Below are 22,441 nucleotides of genomic sequence, written 5' to 3'. Positions count from 1 at the left end.
CATACACCGCAAGCCACCTAATGGTGTATGGCGGAGGGTACTTTCGGTATAGTGCCGTGCACGCTTGTTACAAGAGTAAACATAAATAAGAAAATCCAACTCGGGGCCTGGAGGCGAGATGAATGACAGGGCGACTGGAACGTTAGGACCACCGATCGGCGCATGTAACTTTTTCTCAAATGTGAAAAACAGACTGCGTTTGTGCCTGGACGATACATCTAAAGGGAATGGTGCACTACATTGCTGGACATGTTCCCTGCCCATCCACCTATGTGGAATCGGGAGACGGGCAACAGCTCCCTGTGACTGCGGAGAAATAGGGATGCTTTAACTTGTGGTGCTTCCGTGTACTTTATACCAAACAGAAAGGGGAAACGGATGGAATGATTTTAACTTGGACAGAATTAGTTAAGATATCGAAAAGTGGAATTTACTTAACTCTGCTGCCAATTATAATACCGAGAGTAGTGCAGTATGAGTTTTACAGTAGGGAGCATAGGGATTTCGAAGCACGAGCCAACACACATGGTAACCAAATGGATCAAGATCAAAGAGATTATGATCGTATGTGTGCAAGAGCAGCAGCAGCATCCACCTGTACGTTCAAAATGGCTCTGAGCACTATGGGACTTAACATCGGAGGTCATCAGTCCCCTAGAACTTAGAACTACTTAAACCTAACTAACCTAAGGACATCACACACATCCATGCCCGAGGCAGGATTCGAACCTGCGACCGTAGCAGTCGCGCGGTTCCGGACTGAAGCGCCTAGAACCGCTCGGCCACCGCGGCTGGCCCACCTGTAGGAATTCAACAAGCGAACAATGAGGTGGAAAGCTCTTCGAGCATTCTAAATTCGGATGGATGGTTATGATGATCAGTAGGCTAATTACTGATGTACTTCGTTCATTTCGAGTACACAAAGTTTAGGCGGTGGAATGCGAAGAATCGAATGCTGCCGAGCCTCGCAGGATCATTCGGCTACACATTATTGTAGGTATAAAAACAGGTATAGAGAACTACGTAGTCATCAGTCTTGAATAGTTCCTAGATTGCTGATTACCACTAAAACAGAGGGCCATGTGATTATGGGTCATACTTTCACTTCTACTTCACTCTTTTCGCTTTCTTTGATTTCTACATATTCTTCCTGCTAATAAGACTGTAAAATTTAACTGTAGTTTAATATTTTATATTGTAACTTTTTCTACAATTTATGGGGCAAATGGCCGTAGGCTTCTCCAAGTAGCAGTTCCTAAGTAGCCACTTCCGAGTCATATTCTTCAACACCGATGCGGAAAGAGGATCTCTCCGGATCTCTTTAATGCCGATACTCGCGACGAGTAGCTTTACAAGTAAGCCCTGCTCACCTTGCCTAGGCCCATGTTGGCTGTCTGCAATTGTAATTCGGACTGATGCTTGTGTTTCGACCCTATGTCGGACTGAATTAAACACAGAGTCAGTTGTAACAACAATAAATAAAATGAAAAGTGCATGTTGTGCCCTCACAGGGGACGAACTATCACATATCGTCGACGACTACTTATTTATTAGATGTTGCAGATGTGGGTGCTATTAATGTTGGCAAACAGGTCCGTTTCCAGGATAGGTAGCTATCGCAGTACGGCACATATTTCACTAATACTGGGGATGTAGTCTCAGATCTTGTGCCCCATTAACGATGTGTCTTATTCACGCTACGCAAGAAGTAACAAGAAACCACTGTGGTGCTTTAGTGCCCAAGAGTGGGAGAGTTCTTCTCAAATGATGTGGAAAGTGAAGAATTAAGAAGTTTTATAACATCGTGTAAAATCCGGAAATTTCATTTGTAAAATCGCAGTTTCGAAAACTCCCTGGTAGATTTTGAACCCGTAGTATCTGCGACGGTAAGAAGTCGAGACGGAGCCAGCTTCCGTTTCCTGCCGTCGGATAATTTTCTTCAATCTCTGCTCGCGGGAATCTGGTAAGAGATTAGCGCGGGAGGCGGAGATAACGACTTTTGCAGAGGTGTGGGGGCGACGTCCGGGCCAGACGCGCCCTGCCCGACTTGTCGGGATTCGTCCGCGGGCGAAGCCGCAAAGTGGCAGCGCTGAGGCAGCGCGACAAATGGCATTAGGCTCTCGCTGTGGCCGCCATCCATCCCGATGCTCTGCCGGAGACGTCTGCGACTGACGGGAAACAAAGGACGAGGCGCTTCCGTCAGTAATCAACGACCAACGGGAGAGCGGCAGCACTCTCTCGTAAGGTTCATGTGAAAAGAATACACATTGTAATAAGTTGTGGTTGGAGAATACCGACACGAATTATTTGCGGATGAATGGGATGACTATTAGAAGTCTAACGTCAGTTTGCTACAGTGTCTTTGAACATATCCTCAGTTCGAATACAATAAATTTTCTCGTGACTGAGAAGCTTATGTCCACGAAGCAGCTCGGTTTTAGAAAGCAACGCTCGTTTGGACCTGGGCTTGCCCTTTTCTCGCATAATATACTGCGAACTACGGATGACAATATTTTTTGATTTCCAGAAAGCATTTGTCACGGTGCTCCTCTCTGGACTGTTAACGAAGGACTAACATATGGAATAGGTTCCCTAGTGTATGGACGAGATTGATGTTCCTGTTGTTCTGGACTCGATTTACGGTCCGTTACACTTAATCTGTCAGAAAGGTAGAACTGACGATGAAAAATCCCAAATTGACCGGGTACAGAGAAGAATGGATCCTAAACTGAAATTTCCTGGGAGAATAAAACTGTATGCTGGACCGAGGCTCGAACACCGGGACCTTTGTCTTTCGCGGGAAAGTGCTCTATCAGATTTAACCTGCCACGAAGTTTCATGGCAGCGCACAATCAGGTGAGAGTGAAAATCTCATTCTGGATACTACATTATTTTTAATCTAGCTTTAGACTACTATTACGAACCAGCAAAGAGGAAACATAGAAATTCGTCCCGAGAGATTGAACTAAAATCTTTAAAGACAAAACAAAACTTAGAGCCTAATGCACTGAATAGAAAGAGAAGAATAATCCATGTGGCTTTTCGCGGATGATGCTGTAGTATACAGAGAAGTTGCAGCATTAGAAAATTGTAGCGAAATGGAGGAAGATCTGCAGCGGATAGGCACTTGGTGCAGGGAGTGGCAACTGACCCTTAACATAGACAAATGTAATGTGTTGCGAATACATAGAAAGAAGGATCCTTTATTGTATGATTATACGATAGCGGAACAAACACTGATAGCAGTTACTTCTGTAAAATATATGGGAGTATGCATGCGGAACGATTTGAAGTGGAATGATCATATAAAATTAGTTGTTGGTAAGGCGGGTACCAGGTTGAGATTCATTGGGAGAGTCCTTAGAAAGTGTAGCCCATCAACAAAGAAAGTGGCTTACAAAACATTCGTTCGACCTATACTTGAGTATTGCTCATCAGTGTGGGATCCGTACCAGATCGGGTTGACGGAGGAGATAGAGAAGATCCAAAGAAGAGCGGCTCGTTTCGTCACAGGGTTATTTGGTAAGAGTGATAGCGTTACGGAGATGTTTAGCAAACTCAAGTGGCAGACGCTGCAAGAGAGGCGCTCTGCATCGCGGTGTAGCTTGCTGTCCAGGTTTCGAGAGGGTGCGTTTCTGGATGAGGTATCGAATATATTGCTTCCCCCTACTTATACCTCCCGAGGAGATCACGAATGTAAAATTAGAGAGATTAGAGTGCTCACGGAGGCTTTCAGACAGTCGTTCTTCCCGCGAACCACACGCGACTGGAACAGGAAAGGGAGGTAATGACAGTGGCACGTAAAGTGCCCTCCGCCACACACCGTTGGGTGGCTTTCGGAGTATAAATGTAGATGTAGATGTAGAATAATCGAACACCCATACGGTTCCTTCTCTAGATTGTCGCACAGATGACAAAATGGTAGATTTCGAAATAGATGACAGAGGGATAGAAAAACAATTAAAATAGCTCAAAAGAGGAAAGGCCTCTGGACCTGATGGGATACCAGTTCGATTTTACACAGAGTACGCGAAGGAACTTGCCCCCCTCCCCCCCCCCCTCTTGCAGCGGTGTCCGTAGGTCTCTAGAAGGGCGTAGCGTTCCAAAAGATTGGAAAAGGGCCCAGGTCATTCCCGTTTTCATGAAGGGAAGTCAAACAGATGTGCAGAACTATAGACCTATATCTCTAACGCCGATCAGTTGTAGAATTTTGGAACACGTATTATGTTCGAGTATAATGACTTTTCTGGAGACTAGAAGTCTACTCTGTAGGAATCAGCATTGGTTTCGAAAAAGACGATCGTGTGAAACCCAGCTCGCGCTGTTCGTCCACGAGACTCAGAGGTCCACAGACACGGGTTCCCATGTAGATGCTGTGTTTCTTGACTTCCGCAAGGCGTTTGATAGATTTCCCCTCAGTTGTTTAATGAACAAAGTAAGAGCATATGGACTATTAGACCAATTGTGAGATTGGATTGAAGAGTTCCTAGATAACAGAACGCAGCATGTCATTTTCGATGGAGAGAAGTCTTCCGAAGTAAGAGTGATTTCAGGTGTGCCGCAGGGGAGTGTCGTAGGACCGTTGCTATTCAAAATATATATAAATGACCCTGTGTGAATAACATCGAAATTTAACTGAGGCTTTTTGCGGATGATGCTGTAGTATATCGAGAGGTTGTAACAATGGAAAATTGTACAGGAGGATCTGCAACGAATTGACGCATGGTGCAGGGAATGGCAACTGAATCTCAATGTAGACAAGTGTAATGTGCTGCGAATGCATAGAAAGAAAGATCCTTTATCATTTAGCTAAAATATATCAGGTCAGCAGCTGGAAGCAGTTAACTCCACAAATTATCTGGGAGTAGGCATTAGGAGTTATCTAAAATGGAATGACCATATAAAATTAATCGTCGGTAAAGCAGATGCCAGACAGATTCATCGGAAGAATCCTAAGGAAATGCAATCTGAAAACAAAGGAAGTAGGTTACAGTACGCTTGTTCGCCTACTGCTTGAATACTGCTCAACAGTGTGGGATCCGTACCAGATGGAGTTGATAGAGAAGATAGAGAAGATCCAACGGAGAGCAGCGCGCTTCGTTACAGGATCATTTAGTAATCGCGAAAGCGTTACGGAGATGATAGATGAACTCTAATGGTAGACTCTGCAAGACAGACGTTCAGTAGCTCGGTACGGGCTTTTTTGAAGTTTCGAGAACATACCTTCACCGAGGAGTCAAGCAGTATATTGCTCCCTCCTACGTATATCTCGCGAAGAGACCATGAGGATAAAATCAGAGAGGCATACCGACAATCCTTCTTTCCACGAACAATACGAGACTGGAATAGAAGGGAGAACCGATAGAGGTCTCAAGGTACCATCCGCCACACACCGTCAGGTGGCTTGCGGAGTATGGGTGTAGATGTAGATGTAGAGGTGTCTGGCTGAGAGAGATTCGCAATGTCTTAAAGCATTAATGGTTAACAGGGCAGAATATCCCACACCGTTTTTTTTTACAGCTGTGGATCAATTTGCCATTTCCCATTAAAGAAACAGTGATTGCAGGCAGCATTGCTTGGAAATGACCACATTACTGTGTATGCCAGAGAAGTAGTGAACTGGAATCCCTGTGATGTTATCTTAGAGTCAAGACAGACAACTACATTTGTGACCTGGTGAAGTGTGTCTGACTCACAGCCGATCTCGCACGCAGGTCGCTTTAGAGGAAAAATTAGGCTACCTTCGTATTTAAGATAATGCCTTCCTTCGTCCTCAATTTCAGGGCGTCGCAAATTTAGGTGAACTGATGAGCGGGCGCCTTTTAACACGAATGGCATCTTTCCCGAAAGCTTTCTTAATCTTGTGTACGATTCAACCTGTTGGCACATTTTGATGCAATGTGGCTCCTCCATTTCGAAATAATTGTCAGTCGAAGGGGAGTTCACTACGTAGCCCATTTTTTACCCTCACTGACAATCCGAATATTAGTGCATGAATTTTTCCGGGGTAGAAACAAAATACTGATGTGTATGGCGACCCATAAGTGTACACGCCAGGCCACTGCAACACCAGAAAGCATAGTAAATAACGAAATTTCACTCATTGTTCATATACAGAGTAGTAGGAACAACACGATTACATTTATAGGTGAATAGCCGAGTATGTTCTTACTCCAATTTTCTATTATTCCATCTCTCACTTTCCCTCTCTCTGTCCATTTCCTCCCCCCCCCCCCCCCCTGCTCTGTCCATTACTCCACCTCCTCTCTCTGTCCATGCCCACCTCCTCCACCCCCTACTATCTGTCCTATCTGTCGATTCCCTTCTTCCCCTCCCTCTGTCCACCTGCTCCTCCCCCCTGTGTCCATCTGCTCCTCCCCCCGTTTGTCCATTTTTTCCTCGCACCCCCCCCCCCCCTCTCTAATCGTCGGCTTCTTCCTTTCTGTCCATCTTCTCCTCGCCCATCTAATTCCATCTCCTCCTCAATTAGCTCATCACTTCCTCCCACCTGTCTGTGTCCATCTCCTCCTCTTTCCTTTCGGTGTCTGTCTCCTCTTCTCCCATCTCACTGTTTATTTCTCCCTTCCCCTCTCTGTCCATCTCCGCCTTCCCTATCTGTTTCCATCTCCTCCTTTTCCCTCCCTATCTGTCCATCTCCTCCTTCTCCCTTTTCTCTTCACGTTATCAGCCCCAACCCAGCTGTTGGCTGTTACCCCACAGTATTTGTTTCCAGATCGTAACTTATACGTATGTGTACCAAATTTGGTAGAAATCATTCCATGGGTTTGGAATATGATTTTTGCGTGTGGTGATGCCCACGTACGCACTTGTAAAATATATTTCAAACAGATTTGACGTATTTCACATGTATTTTTAGACATTTTTCACCTGCATCTCCAGTGAATTTCACTTTGCAGTCTCATTTTCATATTGCTCAATGATTGCGATGTCGTATCTCCTGAACTATAAGTCGCAGAATGATATAATTTTGCCGGTATGTGTCGTCAATGAAATAATTTTGCCGATACATTCAGTGGTATATGTGAATACTGTCTGCAAAATATGTCGCGAAAACTGTTAGTAGTAAAGAAGTAATAAAATAAATTGTCACACTTCATATGGTAGTTTTACTGGAAGTACATAGAGAATGAATTAAGCGATAAACTTTTTTCCTTTCATCATTTTGTGAGGACTGTCGCTGGCCAGAGTGGCCGTGCGGTTCTAGGCGCTACAGTCTGGAGCCGAGCGACCGCTACGGTCGCAGGTTCGAATCCTGCCTCGGGAATTGATGTGTGTGATGTCCTTAGGTTACTTAGGTTTAATTAGTTCTAAGTTCTAGGCGACTGATGACCTAAGAAGTTAAGTCGCATAGTGCTCAGAGCCATTTGAACCATTTTTTGAGGACTGTCAACCAGAAAAAGTTTCGTAAAATCTTGAAATTATGTGAAAAGTTTGTTTCAAGTCACTAAGGCTCTCATTCTCAAATGTTGGATGAATAATACATGGATATTCGCGCCTTGTGGGGTTCACTGCTTTTTCACCACCTTTGGTAGGTAGGTTGTTCTTAACCCCGTAACGGTTCTTTCCAGACAGCAAGTGATGTGTGTACGAAGTTTGGTTGAAATCGACCCAGTGGTTTAGGAGGAGGTGTGGAAGACACATATTAATACATACATTCATACATACACAGTAAATCCGTTTTTTTTAATAAGTATGGATTAGCGGATATACAGTATGCGGAATTGAGTAGACAGCAAGTATTGTTCTGGCTAGGCTGGGCATTGAGTCGAACAGAGTTCTGATGACCAATACCTTTTTCAGTGCTGTCTCGACTCTGTGTCAGAGTTCTTCAATCGCTGTGTCTGGCGAGAGGTGACATGCGAGTCTCCAGCATCGTATGGACCGTGGGTGTGAGATCGGGAAAACGTGCTGGCTGCGGAAACGGTTGAATACCCTCCGAAACGAGGTAACTCAGGACAGCATGGGAAACATGCGGTCTTGCGTAATCTTGTTGAAATACAACGTCACAAAGCTTTCGAAGATGATTACAGCCACCGGGTAAGAAATGTAACTGTCGCTTTCCAAATCACCAGCTATGCGAAACAGAGGTGATCATATTGCATACCCAGTAGTATCCTATATCAGCACCCCTGGCGATAGGCCCTTGTGAGGTTGACAACTGCAGCCTGGTAATATTTGTTCTCCTCGGAGACAAACGCATACGACAACCATAATGCTACATGCAGAACCGGGACTTGTCTGAAAAAACAACATGTTGCCACTCATGTGTCAGTGTCACTGGGCGCGCCACTGTCGATGCCTATCTCTGCTGCCGCATAAAGGGAAGCTGTATCAAAGGTCACCATGCTGGCAGTCCGTGGTGCTCCAGACGCCGTCACTCTGCCTGTGCAGATACGTGTATGACTGCAAAGATGCTCATTTCCTGGCTGAAGGCACTTGACTGGCTATACGATGGTGCACGACTCAGCGAACAATACGACTGCCCTCTGAGGCGCTAGCCACGTGTGTCTGCTGCGATCCTGCATGGCGCTGAGTTTGGTCGTTCTGAGTACATCGATTCCATATTAGCGTAAGTCGTGGGTCCCTATAAAAGCGAGCAGCAATATTGCGGATGTATAAAACTACAATCTTGATAGGCCACGAGCCTACCGGTGTCGGATTCCGACACATAGTCGTGGACGCTGCTCCTTATTATACGAGGGATGACATACACTCCTGGAAATTGAAATAAGAACACCGTGAATTCATTGTCCCAGGAAGGGGAAACTTTATTGACACATTCCTGGGGTCAGATACATCACATGATCACACTGACAGAACCATAGGCACATAGACACAGGCAACAGAGCATGCACAATGTCGGCACTAGTACAGTGTATATCCACCTTTCGCAGCAATGCAGGCTGCTATTCTCCCATGGAGACGATCGTAGAGATGCTGGATGTAGTCCTGTGGAACGGCTTGCCATGCCATTTCCACCTGGCGCCTCAGTTGGACCAGCGTTCGTGCTGGACGTGCAGACCGCGTGAGACGACGCTTCATCCAGTCCCAAACATGCTCAATGGGGGACAGATCCGGAGATCTTGCTGGCCAGGGTAGTTGACTTACATCTTCTAGAGCACGTTGGGTGGCACGGGATACATGCGGACGTGCATTGTCCTGTTGGAACAGCAAGTTCCCTTGCCGGTCTAGGAATGGTAGAACGATGGGTTCGATGACGGTTTGGATGTACCGTGCACTATTCAGTGTCCCCTCGACGATCACCAGTGGTGTACGGCCAGTGTAGGAGATCGCTCCCCACACCATGATGCCGGGTGTTGGCCCTGTGTGCCTCGGTCGTATGCAGTCCTGATTGTGGCGCTCACCTGCACGGCGCCAAACACGCATACGACCATCATTGGCACCAAGGCAGAAGCGACTCTCATCGCTGAAGACGACACGCCTCCATTCGCCCCTCCATTCACGCCTGTCGCGACACCACTGGAGACGGGCTGCACGATGTTGGGGCGTGAGCGGAAGACGGCCTAACGGTGTGCGGGACCGTAGCCCAGCTTCATGGAGACGGTTGCGAATGGTCCTCGCCGATACCCCAGGAGCAACAGTGTCCCTAATTTGCTGGGAAGTGGCGGTGCGGTCCCCTACGGCACTGCGTAGGATCCTACGGTCTTGGCGTGCATCCGTGCGTCGCTGCGGTCCGGTCCCAGGTCGACGGGCACGTGCACCTTCCGCCGACCACTGGCGACAACATCGATGTACTGTGGAGACCTCACGCCCCACGTGTTGAGCAATTCGGTGGTACGTCCATCCGGCCTCCCGCATGCCCACTATACGCCCTCGCTCCAAGTCCGTCAACTGCACATACGGTTCACGTCCACGCTGTCGCGGCATGCTACCGTGTTAAAGACTGCGATGGAGCTCCGTATGCCACGGCAAACTGGCTGACACTGACTGCGGCGGTTCACAAATGCTGCGCAGCTAGCGCCATTCGACGGCCAACACCGCGGTTCCTGGTGTGTCCGCTGTGCCGTGCGTGTGATCATTGCTTGTACAGCCCTCTCGCAGTGTCCGGAGCAAGTATGGTGGGTCTGACACACCGGTGTCAATGTGTTCTTTTTTCCATTTCCAGGAGTGTAATTGTCTCGCGAACAACCAAAATTTAAATGCGATTTCTGAGGGATAAACCTACAGCGTAATCCTTACAGGCAGACTATAGATGGTTCCGAAAACTCGTCAAACTAGAACACATGAAATATTAATTTACTTTATCACATAAATGAATAAAAGATTTACCTAACTTTGACAAACTTTTTTGCCATAGGATTGTACTATAATTTACAATTGTCATTGAGTATGGAAGCACCACTTGATACACAGATTAACATATTATTCTGTTGCAGTACAAAATGCAACATTTTTGAAAGTACCTGTCATCAGAAACTATAAGATCTGTCACTGTTGTACGCGATGGTGTTGGCTGCTGTAGCTGAGGTCATGCACTATGGCAGAGCTCTTCCATGTCAGACGCTATATTGACCTCAGAGTGAGGGCACTTTTATACTGAGAGGGAGGGCGTGTCTCCTGGAGTGTTTCCAGTTGGTTATTGCGGATTGCAGCGAGCTCTCGCTAATGTGTGTGACATCGATTCACGTGGCCGACTTTGGTTTGGCACGGCGATCTCTGGGCGATACCACACTTATCACTTGCATAGCCGAGCATGCGGTACACTTCAAGCGAATCGAAGTTTTCCGTTGTTCGCCTTGATGCGGCTGATATTTCAGTGGCCAGCAGCACATAAGCCGGTGGACTCTTCTTTCGCTTTATTGATTTCAAAAATTCATTTTTTTTAATTGACACCTTTACTTTGAATAGCAGAATTTGGGATATTAGCGCGAGTCATTATGAGACAGTAAAACAAAGTGGTTAAGTGCTTCATAAAGACGCTGCCTGATACCCAAAATCATGTTATTCAAATTGCCACTGGCCGTGGAAGACAACACACATAAAGCTCCTCCTTTAAGTTTAACAGCTCCGTTTCCAGAGCCTTCCATGAAAACATCGCTACATCTCTTTGCTCCTGTGTAAACCTTAAAGTGAATAACTCTGATACAAGGATTGACTAATTTTCTCTCATGGCTTCCCTTGAGGTGACGAGGTGTCAGTCCATTCTGTGCAAATACTCGTACGCCTAGGCCCTCTGTAGCCCTTTACAGAGGCCGAGAGACAAGTGAAAAGTCTGGGTCACAGCTTATTTCCACAAAGGTATGTGTGTAGAAAGCAGAGACAACATTAAGTATACTTTTATACCATGACCCCGATATTAAGGAAAAGAATTACTTTCCAACTTGGTCCTTTACATTTATTCGCTGTTCTTAATAAACGGGCCTGACTGCTCTGCTCCGGAATAGCCAGAAAATCAAAATCCTCGAATTTATTTTGCTTTCGTAAGACATTAATTTCTGACCACATACGGCAACTAAATCTCTAAAGGTTTATTTATTTCTTGCTACTATAAGTATTTTCTACACCCGTGTCACTGGGCTACCACTGTGACTTCTTTATAACGAGAATCGAGAATTCGAAATACAGTGGCCAGCTGTTAGGTATTTACGAATTAACCACTTATAACACTTACAAATGCTGGAATATTGGTTATAGGATTTGAACCAATACAAATGATAAGAAAGTTTTTCGATCATTCACGACTTATCATATGCTTCTTGACTCTTACTGCGTATCGTCAAAATAGATTTCATTCATACATGTACATCTTTTTCCGGAAGCTAATTAGTTTTCCTATTTTTCGTGTAACATTTTACGAGTTTCCGAAGTTTTACATCCAGAACTTCTTGCAAGTCACGAAACTTCGTAAATGCTTCTAGTTTCCACAGTGTAAGCGACGTCTCTTAAGAGAGGCCTTCTAAGGAGGTTAACGTTAACGCCTTCCTATAAACTACGCGTTTTAACTGGAGAACCAAGTGGTTTCTTGTTCGCAAGACATGTTTTCAAGATTACAATAAACCTTATGCAGTGACGTGTCAAAATGCGAGCGAGCTCTAAAACACAAGGTGGGATTCAGGTCCAGAAGGATCATGAGACGAAGGTGGCCAGACATAAAAATAAACGCCCGCATAAGTGATTCTTGTGCTAAATCCCACTACGCAATTACGTAAACGAAATACAGATGGGCGAGCAATGGATGGATGAGTCAGTTGTATATCAAGAGGAGGAGACAGTACAACGCGTATATTTAACTGACTAACAACCAATGGTTACCCATCGTCTAACACGGCAACTTTTTTTCCCAAGCAGCGTTTGGTTACTGTGTCACACCACCAATTCGTGAGATTTTTGAAAGTCATGATATTCATCTTTTTAAGCACACACCGAACGTTAATCTTCTTTGTTCTGATGTACTTGTTTGATCGCTTAAAATGATTACACGTTCGTTTGCATCTTGCAGGTATACAGCAAACAGACATCGTAAACTACAGCAACGCCACAGCTGGAACATCAATCTAACGAATGCTGTTTAACAAGGCAGTGACCACATGGACGACGGCGTAACCTATCCGCCACTCTTATTTGGGAGGACTTGTCAAGCCTGCATGTGGAACCAACAGATGGTATTCGGGCTGTTTGATACCAACGTTATACTCCGAGGAACAACTGTCGTAATTTGGACAATAATACTGTAACATTCTGTTTTCGCCGCGACTGGTGAAGATCGAATCACTTTCAAGGATTATATCGACATTTTAAGTAACCAAGTCCACTGCATGGTGCAAACGGCATCCGTCAGGTTACATCTTTCACCAAGACGATGTACCCCAATGACCACTAATAGTGTTGTTTATACATAGGCTGCAGAGCATGCAGACGATCTTTAGACCTTCTCTGATCGCTAGAATCACCCAGTTCCAATAGACTCTGTTACTCATCCTATGCACGAGAAACTTGTACAGGGTGGTCACACTAGAGCTGGCCCAGAAACTGCTCACCAAACACGAATCTTAGTACTACGCAAAGGCCCCCTCAACCTACTAATTAGACTCTTTGGTGTATAAATGGCACGTGTTCTAGAAATTCACGTACCCGTTCATGCAGTATCAGACGTCTTGAAAATCGAGGATCCAAATGTCCCGATACAACTTCTTTCAGAAACCATGGACAGAAGAGAATAAGCAGAGGTTTATCTGGCAGTTTTATCTTTTAGTCAATAGAAAATCAGTAAGAACTAAGATGCTGGTCCTTCCTTACACTTTTCTGACACGGCGATAAGTTAATTCGCACGTGCACAGCTAACCGTCGTTACGGTTTTGTTGGACGTTTTCCAGGTTATCATTCACCTGAGCAATGTTTACGGTTGTTTTTTTTTTCTGTACAGGTTAAAAGTGCATATTATTTCTGCAGTTTGTGTCGTTAAATTGTATGCAAAGACTGTATTCAAAGAAGGAAAACCTACTGCGAAATATATTGCAATGTCACGCGATGAAATGTAACTGAGGCAGCGGCGGAAAGGTAAGCATGACATAGCTATGTCACTGTGAAGCGACACGGAAGATGGTATTAAAATAGAAGGAAGCCGATGGCGGTAGTAACCAGCTAGTTCCTCGCACTAAAATAGGACTGAGTGAACGAAGACGGTAAACAAAGACGCCATTCCAGCTAAGGGCACACTAGTATACGGACGTACTTCGTGTATTCTAGAAGATTTACCCAGAGCATACTCGTATGGTTTCGTGTTTGGCTTACGAACGTGACATCCCTAACAAATAAAAGATTCGATAGCCGTAAGAGAGCAGCTTAATGTAGCTACAAATGGACGAAGAGATAAACACTTCCAGGAAAGGCAACCGACTCCTTGTCTGCAGCTTTCAGTTAATAACGTGGCTGCAATACATCACAAGTAATACTTTTGATTTTAAACGGACGAAAGTGGAAAGTTGCCATTTCCCCGCTCGTTCTTATCTTTCCTTGCAATCGACATTCTCTTGACAAGGCGTGAGATGACGCAACAAAAGTACATGACTTTAACGGCTGACGGTCATCCTAATCAAAGTAATGAAATCACAGGCAGAAGTTAGTGTCTCAAACCTAATATATAGCTGGAAATGAGAAATGATTTAGTACACACCTCAGTACTCTGTTTGAGACGGTATGCGGAAAAATTGTATCTTTAAGACTAAAAAATTCTTAATAAACAATTTTGTAGAAAACATCTAAACAATTAAATACTTTAATTAGATTTGCAGCAAAAATAAATATCTAATAATTTGTCAATTCATTTGGTTGTCTGGTATAGTGATACACGATCAGTTCGTCCAGAGACCTGGCAATAACTATTCATAGTCCTTCGTGAAGACTGAAAACGTGTTTTACCTCCGCTTTCGCAGAACTGGTGGAAGGATTTCCCCCGTGATTACACGCTGTAATAGTAGCAAAAAGAGGTTCTTCTCGCTATTAATAACATCAGTGGCGTGGTTGGAACGAACCACAATGGGTTTCTGAAGACTTCTGGCACCGTGTTATATCTATGTGTATCCAAAATTATGGGGCAGACGTATTAACGAACGCAGAAAATTCCAAGAATAACGACTCTACTCCGCCTCACACGAGACCTCGTTAATTTTATCGCCTACCTTTATTAGCAGTAGCGACTTTACTTTTTTATCCTCAGTAACCTGATTAGTTTCCTTCTCAGTAGCACTTACTGAGTTGAGTCTAATTACGTATTGTATTGATTTTAGCTCCCCCCTCCTCGTCAACGGTCACTAATTAGCCTTTTTCTTTCCCGTTTTCTTTATTCTATTACGTTGCTCGAAATATTTTTTGTTTGTTTATAAATTAGTGCTTGTTGCAAATGTGCAAAATTAGTTCACATTTTCTGAAATACTCAAATTTAGCACGTCCATATCCTTATCTTTGTTCTTCTAATTATCATTTTTCCCTGCAGCCCTTTTCGTTTTTGAGAAATAAAATACTCCTAATTCTCCTTTTCTACGGTGAAAAATGTATTTATACATATCCGGTCTCAATATAATAAAATTATTCCAGTGGAATCATTGGTTCTGATTTCTGTTAATGCGCTCTTTACCACCATTTCCAGTCATCGAATGCGTTTCCAGCTCTTGTGTTGGACATCATTCAAGGGAAATATTGAATAACGAGATCACCATCATTTTTATGCGACTTTAATTGGAAAATCTGCGGCGAACACAACCGCTTTGGTATCTAGAGAAATGTCAGCGTAAAGAAACGGGCTTAACCAAACGGAAACATTGAGACTTTGCAAAGGAGCCAGACGCATTCACGCTGGTAAAATGTTAGAGCAGTCTGATGAATTGTCACCCTGAAATTTTCTGACGCCAGCATACGTGCATAAAACTTCAAAGGAAATCGCAGCCAGGGTATCTGTTCGTACTGCGTGGTGATTCATTTTGTTACTGGAATCGTGGTATCCGCGCAACAAATTATATCCAGTGAGTACATGAAATGACCACGACATCAAAAAGTATATATTCAATCGCTTCACGACGATGCGAAGTAGCAATCTGGCCAGTAGAAACAATGCAGTCTTGGTTTGAGTAACACTTAGTTGAGCCTCAAATCTTTTGCTTCCCCAATTAAAGTACACTTAACATTTTTGACCAATTTTAGAGAAGAGAATATCTCTTCTTCCAACACTGTCGAAGGAGATAGGACCGTTCCACATCTTTCCGAACTGATATTAAGGAGAGAAAAACAGCATTAATTACTCAGAGCCTGTGTAAATGGAAATTAAAAACTTTATTCAAGGATATTTTATTTCATCGAAACTATAGTTACCTGAGAGGTAACAGACAATTATTTCTAAATAGAGTATACAAGCAACTGATATAACATCCTAGTTATTAATATTTCGAGGAGGTACCGACGTCAGCCGTAATTGGGCATTGAAATAATTCAGTGGCGAAAGTCGAAAATTTGTGCTGGACCGGGACTAGAACCCAGATTTCCCACTTGACGCTTACGGTCGCCTTAACGGCTTCGAGAATGCTTCCCATCCGACCCAAATTCTTAACTTATAGCACACTATTAAGTAACGTCTCTGTACATTTACCTCATTTGCTCGTAGAGTTTTCTGAATCCCCGCAACAGGTTTGGACCCTATTATGCATCTGCACTGAGGCTACCATAGCAGTCAAGCTCACAGATAAAAAAAAAACAGGACCTTTTTTTATGTAATTTAATGTGGTATATTTTTGTACTGGGATACGTTTTTGCTGGAGGCCACGGTTTCCGGGCGATTCAGTACAAATGCGTTTTAAGGTCACTTTTGGACGTTAGTCTTAAGTAATTCGAAAACTATGGTCTCTAGCGAAAACGTATCCCAGCACAAAATTTAACTACATTAGATTCCCCTCAAAAAGGCCTTGTTCATTTTTTTCTGTGGACCTTGCCGTTGGTGGGGAGGCTTGCGTGCCTCAGCGATACAGATAGCCGTACCGTAGGTGCAACCACAACGGAGGGGTATCTGTTGAGAGGCCAGACAAACATGTGGTTCCTGAAGAGGGGCAGCAGCCTTTTCAGTAGTTGCAGGGGCAACAGTCTGGATGATTGACTGATCTGGCCTTGTAACACTAACCAAAATGGCCTTGCTGTTCTGGTACTGCGAACGGCTGAAAGCAAGGGGAAACTACAGCCGTAATTTTTCCCGAGGGCATGCAGCTTTACTGTATGATTAAATGATGATGGCGTCCTCTTGGGTAAAATATTCCGGAGGTAAAATGGTCCCCCATTCGCATCTCCGGGCGGGGACTACTCAAGAGGACGTCGTTATCAGGAGAAAGAAAACTGGCGTTCTACGGATCGGAACGTAGAGTGTCAGATCCCTTAATCGGGCAGGTAGGTTAGAAAATTTAAAAAGGGAAATGGATAGGTCGAAGTTAGATATAGTAGGAATTAGTGAAGTTCGGTCGCAGGAGGAACAAGACTTTTGGTCAGGTGAATACAGGGTTATAAATACAAAATCAAATAGGGGTAATGCAGGAGTAGGTTTAATAATGAATAAAAAAATAGGAGTGCGCGTAAGCTACTACAAACAGCATAGTGAACGCATTATTGTGGCCAAGATAGACACGAAGCCCACACCTACTACAGTAGTACAAGTTTATATGCCAACTAGCTCTGCAGATGACGAAGAAATTGATGAAATGTATGATGAGGTAAAAGAAATTATTCAGGTAGTGAAGGGAGATGAAAATTTAATAGTCATGGGTGACTGGAATTCGAGAGTAGGAAAAGGGAGAGAAGGAAACATAGTAGGTGAATATGGATTGGGGCTAAGAAATGAAAGAGGAAGCCGCCTGGTAGAATTTTGCGCAGAGCATAACTTAATCATAGCTAATACTTGGTTCAAGAATCATGAAAGAAGGTTGTATACATGGAAGAACCCTGGAGATACTAAAAGGTATCAAATAGATTATATAATGGTAAGACAGAGATTTAGGAACCAGGTTTTAAATTGTAAGACGTTTCCAGGGGCAGATGTGGACTCTGACCACAATCTATTGGTTATGAACTGTAGATTAAAACTGAAGAAACTGCAGAAAGGAGGGAATTTAAGGAGATGAGACCTGGATAAATTGTCTAAACCAGAGGTTGTACAGAGTTTCAGGTAGAGCATAAGGGAAGAATTGACAGAAATGGAGGAAAGAAATACAGTAGAAGAAGAATGGGTAGCTTTGAGGGATGAAATAGTGAAGGCAGCAGAGGATCAAATAGGTAAAAAGACGAGGGCTAGTAGAAACCCTTGGGTAACAGAAGAAATATTGAATGTAATTGATGAAAGGAGAAAATATAAAAATGCAGTAAATGAAGCAGGCAAAAAGGAATACAAACGTCTCAAAAATGAGATCGACAGGAAGTGCAAAATGGCTAAGCAGGGATGGCTAGAGGACAAATGTAAGGATGTAGAGGCTTATCTCACTAGGGGTAAGATAGATACTGCCTACAGGAAAATTAAAGAGACCTTTGGAGAAAAGAGAACCACTTGTGTGAATATCAAGAGCTCAGATGGAAACCCAGTTCTAAGCAAAGAAGGGAAAGCAGAAAGGTGGAAGGAGTAAATAGAGGGTCTATACAAGGGCGATGTACGTGAGCACAATACCATCGAAATGGAAGAGGATGTAGGTGAAGATGAAATGGGAGATATGGTACTGCGTGAAGAGTTTGACAGAGCACTGAAAGACCTAAGCCGGAACAAGGCCCCCGGAGTAGACAACATTCCATTAGAACTACTGACAGCCTTGGGAGAGCCAGTCCTGACAAAACTCTACCATCTGGTAAGCAAGATGTATGAGACAGGCGAAATACCCTCAGACTTCAAGAAAAATATAATAATTCCAATCCCAAAGAAAGTAGGTGTTGACAGATGTGAAAATTACCGAACTATCAATTTAATAAGTCACAGCTGCAGAATACTAACGCGAATTCTTTACAGACGAATGGAAAAACTGATAGAAGCCGTCCTCGGGGAAGATCAGTTTGGATTCCGTAGAAATGTTGGAACACGTGAGGCAATACTCGTCTCTACGGCTTATCTTAGAAGAAAGATTAAGGAAAGGCAAACCTACATTTCTAGCATTTGTAGACTTAGAGAAAGCTTTTGACAATGTTGATTGGAATACTCTCTTCCAAATTCTAAAGGTGGCAGGTGTAAAATACAGGGAGCGAAAGGCTATTTACAATTTGTACAGAAACTAGATGGCAGTTATAAGAGTAGAGGGGTATGAAAGGGAAGCAGTGGTTGGGAAGGGAGTGAGACAGGGTTGTAGCCTATCCCCGATGCTATCCAATCTGTATATTGAGCAAGCAGTGAAGGAAACAAAAGAAAAGTTCGGAGTAGGTATTAAAATCCATGGAGAAGAAATAAAAACTTTGAGGTTCGCCGATGACATTGTAATTCTGTCAGAGACAGCAAAGGACTTGGAAGAGCAGTTGAACGGAATGGACAGTGTCTTGAAAGGAGGGTATAAGATGAACATCAACAAAAGCAAAACGAGGATAATGGAATGTAGTCGAATTAAGTCGGGTGATGCTGAGGGAATAAGATTATGAAATGAGACACTTAAAGTAGTAAAGGAGTTTGCTATTTGGGGAGCAAAATAACTGATGATGGTCGAAGTAGAGAGGATATAAAATGTAGACTGGCAATTGCAAGGAAAGCGTTTGTAAAGAAGAGAAATTTGTTACCATCGAGTCTAGATTTAAGTATCAGGAAGTTGTTTCTGAAAGTATTTCTGCGGAGTGTAGCCATGTATGGAAGTGAAACGTGGACGATAAATAGTTTAGACAAGAAGAGAATAGAAGCTTTCGAAGTGTGGCGCTACAGAGGAATGCTGAAGATTAGATGGGTAGATCACATAACTAATGAGGAGGTATTGAATAGAATTGGGGAGAAGAGGAGCTTGTGGCACAACTTGACTAGAAGGGATCGGTTGGTAGGACATGTTCTGAGACATCGACGGATCACCAATTTAGTATTGGAGGGCAGCGTGGAGGGTAAAAATCGTAGAGGGAGACCAAGAGATGAATACACTAAGCAGATTCAGAAGGATGTAGGCTGCAGTAGGTACTGGGAGACGAAGAAGCTTGCACAGGATAAAGTAGCATGGAGAGCTGCATCAAACCAGTTCAGTACTGAAGACCACAACAACAACAACAACAGTTAGTGTGTAAGGAGCAAGAGTTTATGAAAATCTTGCACTTGGTATTTGAAAGCATTGTGGGTTGCATAAAACCTATTGATAGGGGCAGCTGAATCTCGCCTTATTTGTGTGGTGTCTGATCTATCGGACATGTCCGACGTAACCAACACCACACGTAAACAGTACATACTGTTTATTCATTTTCTTATCTGAGTTCGGTGTTAACATATAAATAAACATTATAGGACAATCACAGTTTGCGCTTTGTGTTAAAAACGTGATACAAGGTTCAAGCGGTGTTTTCCTCCTCTTGCCGAAGGAATCCCGTGAATTGGTGTATACTACACAAGGCTCTGGGAGCCACCTTTGCCTTTGATCGTCCACGAGTGATTCCTCTGCTGCACCAGCGGCGGCTAATTTTTGCCCCCTTCGAACTGAGTGATGGGAAGCGCACGGCCTGCTCGCTGCCGAGAATAGAACCGCGGACAGTTTTCTGCGTCTGCCGAGCCATGCGACGGCGCGGCAGCGGCGGCTGAGGCCAATCTTTACGGCGCGAAGCTTTCAAGGCGGGGCCCTAACTAGTAGAGCAGAGCAGGCCTGCTGGCGCCTGAGTGGGCCGCACATCACGTGACGTCACGTCACATGACGTCACACGCCTGCCGATCAGGCCCGTCTCATGCCCCGACTGGGACGAAAGTGCCTGCGTCGCGGTCTCAGCATTTCTCTACAGGGCGTCTGACAAGTCACTCCCTATTTTTAAACAATTATTCTTTATTAATTGATCAGTTTTCTTAGAACTACTTTTGTTAGAAACAGCATTCCTTGAGGTTGTGTTTAACATATTTTTTTCTTTGGTTTAGGTTGGAAAATGCCGCCTGTGTTGACTGACGAAGAACGGCCAAAACAGCAGCTCGTTATGAGGTCTGGAGATCTGTGGCGCGAGTAAAAATATGGTAGAGGGCTGAGCGAGGGATCCATGCAACACTGGATGCAAAAACAGTTAAAAATTTCCATTCCAAATCAATAAGAACAAGAAGTGTTGCCGATGCAAGAAGTCCAAATGTTCACGGGTAGTCCTAAGAAATCACTGCGTCAAGAATCTCGTGAAAGTGGTCTTAAACGGTATGCAGTTGTAACAATTCTTAAGAAAGATCTCACTTTTACGCCGTGGAAGCCACTTCATTTGCAGAAATTGTTTGCTGAAGATTGTGATGGAAGACTAGAGTTAAGAACAATTTTCTTTCGTTGGACTGATGACTGGTCTAAACTTTTTGAGAGTATTCTGTGGACTGATCAAGCAGTTTTCCACATTGGAGGATTTGTAAATAGGCGTAACTGCCATTATTGGGCAGCCGAAAACCCACACGAATGTGTCAAAAAAGCACAGGGGCGTCCGAAGGTGACATTATGGTGTGGTATTACGTCATCTGAAGCTACACAATGAATGGCGGAAGATACCTGGAAATGCTGCAGTATTGTTTATGGTCAGTAATTTCGCAATGGAACAATGCACAGCTTCACTTCATGCAGGACGCAGCATGACGTTCGCGAATGGCTGCATCATTTCCCAGGTCGTTGGATTGGCAGACGTGGTGCACATGAATTCCTGGGTGCAGTCCGCAGCCCTGAAACTGGGCTAAGGAGGAGGTTTACAAGAGAAAACCAGGGAACCTGCGTCCATTGAAAGTAGTAATGTCTGATGTGTTAGCCAATGTTCCAGCTGACATGTTACAGGCAGCAGTATCGCACGTACCAGTTCGTTAAAAAAAATGCTGGAGCTTATTTGGAGGTTTAAAATAATGTTAAACACAACTCCAAGGAGTGCTGTTTTTAGCAAAAGTAGTTCTAAAAAAATTTGTTCGTAAAAAAAAAAAAATTAAAACTGTTCAAAAATAGGGACTGACTTATCAGACACCTTGTACATCTACATCTGTAGTCCGCAAGTCACTTTATGTGTGCGGCGGACGATATTTTGCGTTGTGTACAGTGCCGTTTCCCCCCTACTCCCGTTCCAGTTCGGGGGAAGAAGGGTTACTGGTATGCCTCTGCGTGGGCTCCAATCTCTCTAAGTTTACCTTCATCGTCTTTTCGCGAGATATACGTAGGAGGAAGCAATATGTGGTTGGCTCTTCTAGGAACGCACGCTCTTACGTTATATTTCAGCGTTCAAGCTATCTCCATATCAAATCATAGAAAAAAAAATGGTTCAAATGGCTCTGAGCACTATGGGACGTAACTGCTGAGGTCATCAGTCCCCTAGAACTTAGAACTACTTAAACCTAACTAAACTAAAGACATCACACACATCCGTGCCCGAGGCAGGATTCGAACCTGCGACCGTAGTGGTCGCGCGGTTCCAGACTGTAGCGCCTAGAACCGCTCGGCCAAAATCTTAGAAAACATCAGCTGTTTCGTTGTGAAAGCGTAACATACAGAGTTACTTCCACATCTGTAATATCAGTATGGATATTTGTCGTCATTCTTGCTCAGCTGCTACTACAATTCTACTGATCTAAGCATCATCGGTTGTCTTCTACTTTACTGTGGTATGAGCAGTACCAGAGAGTAAGATTTGGCAAATTTCACACACACACACACACACACACACACACACACACACATATATATATATATATATATAACAGCATTGTTATCCGTAGCTTAAATTATGTATTCTGGATGAAGGGTAATAAAGATTTTTTTGTCGTCTTTTCATCAACAATATATATATA

The sequence above is a fragment of the Schistocerca cancellata genome, chromosome 2 (genome assembly GCF_023864275.1).
Source record: "Schistocerca cancellata isolate TAMUIC-IGC-003103 chromosome 2, iqSchCanc2.1, whole genome shotgun sequence".
In the NCBI taxonomy this organism is placed as follows: domain Eukaryota; kingdom Metazoa; phylum Arthropoda; class Insecta; order Orthoptera; family Acrididae; genus Schistocerca; species Schistocerca cancellata.
The sequence above is the reverse complement of the archived record's forward strand: the minus strand, read 5'-3'. Positions refer to the sequence as shown.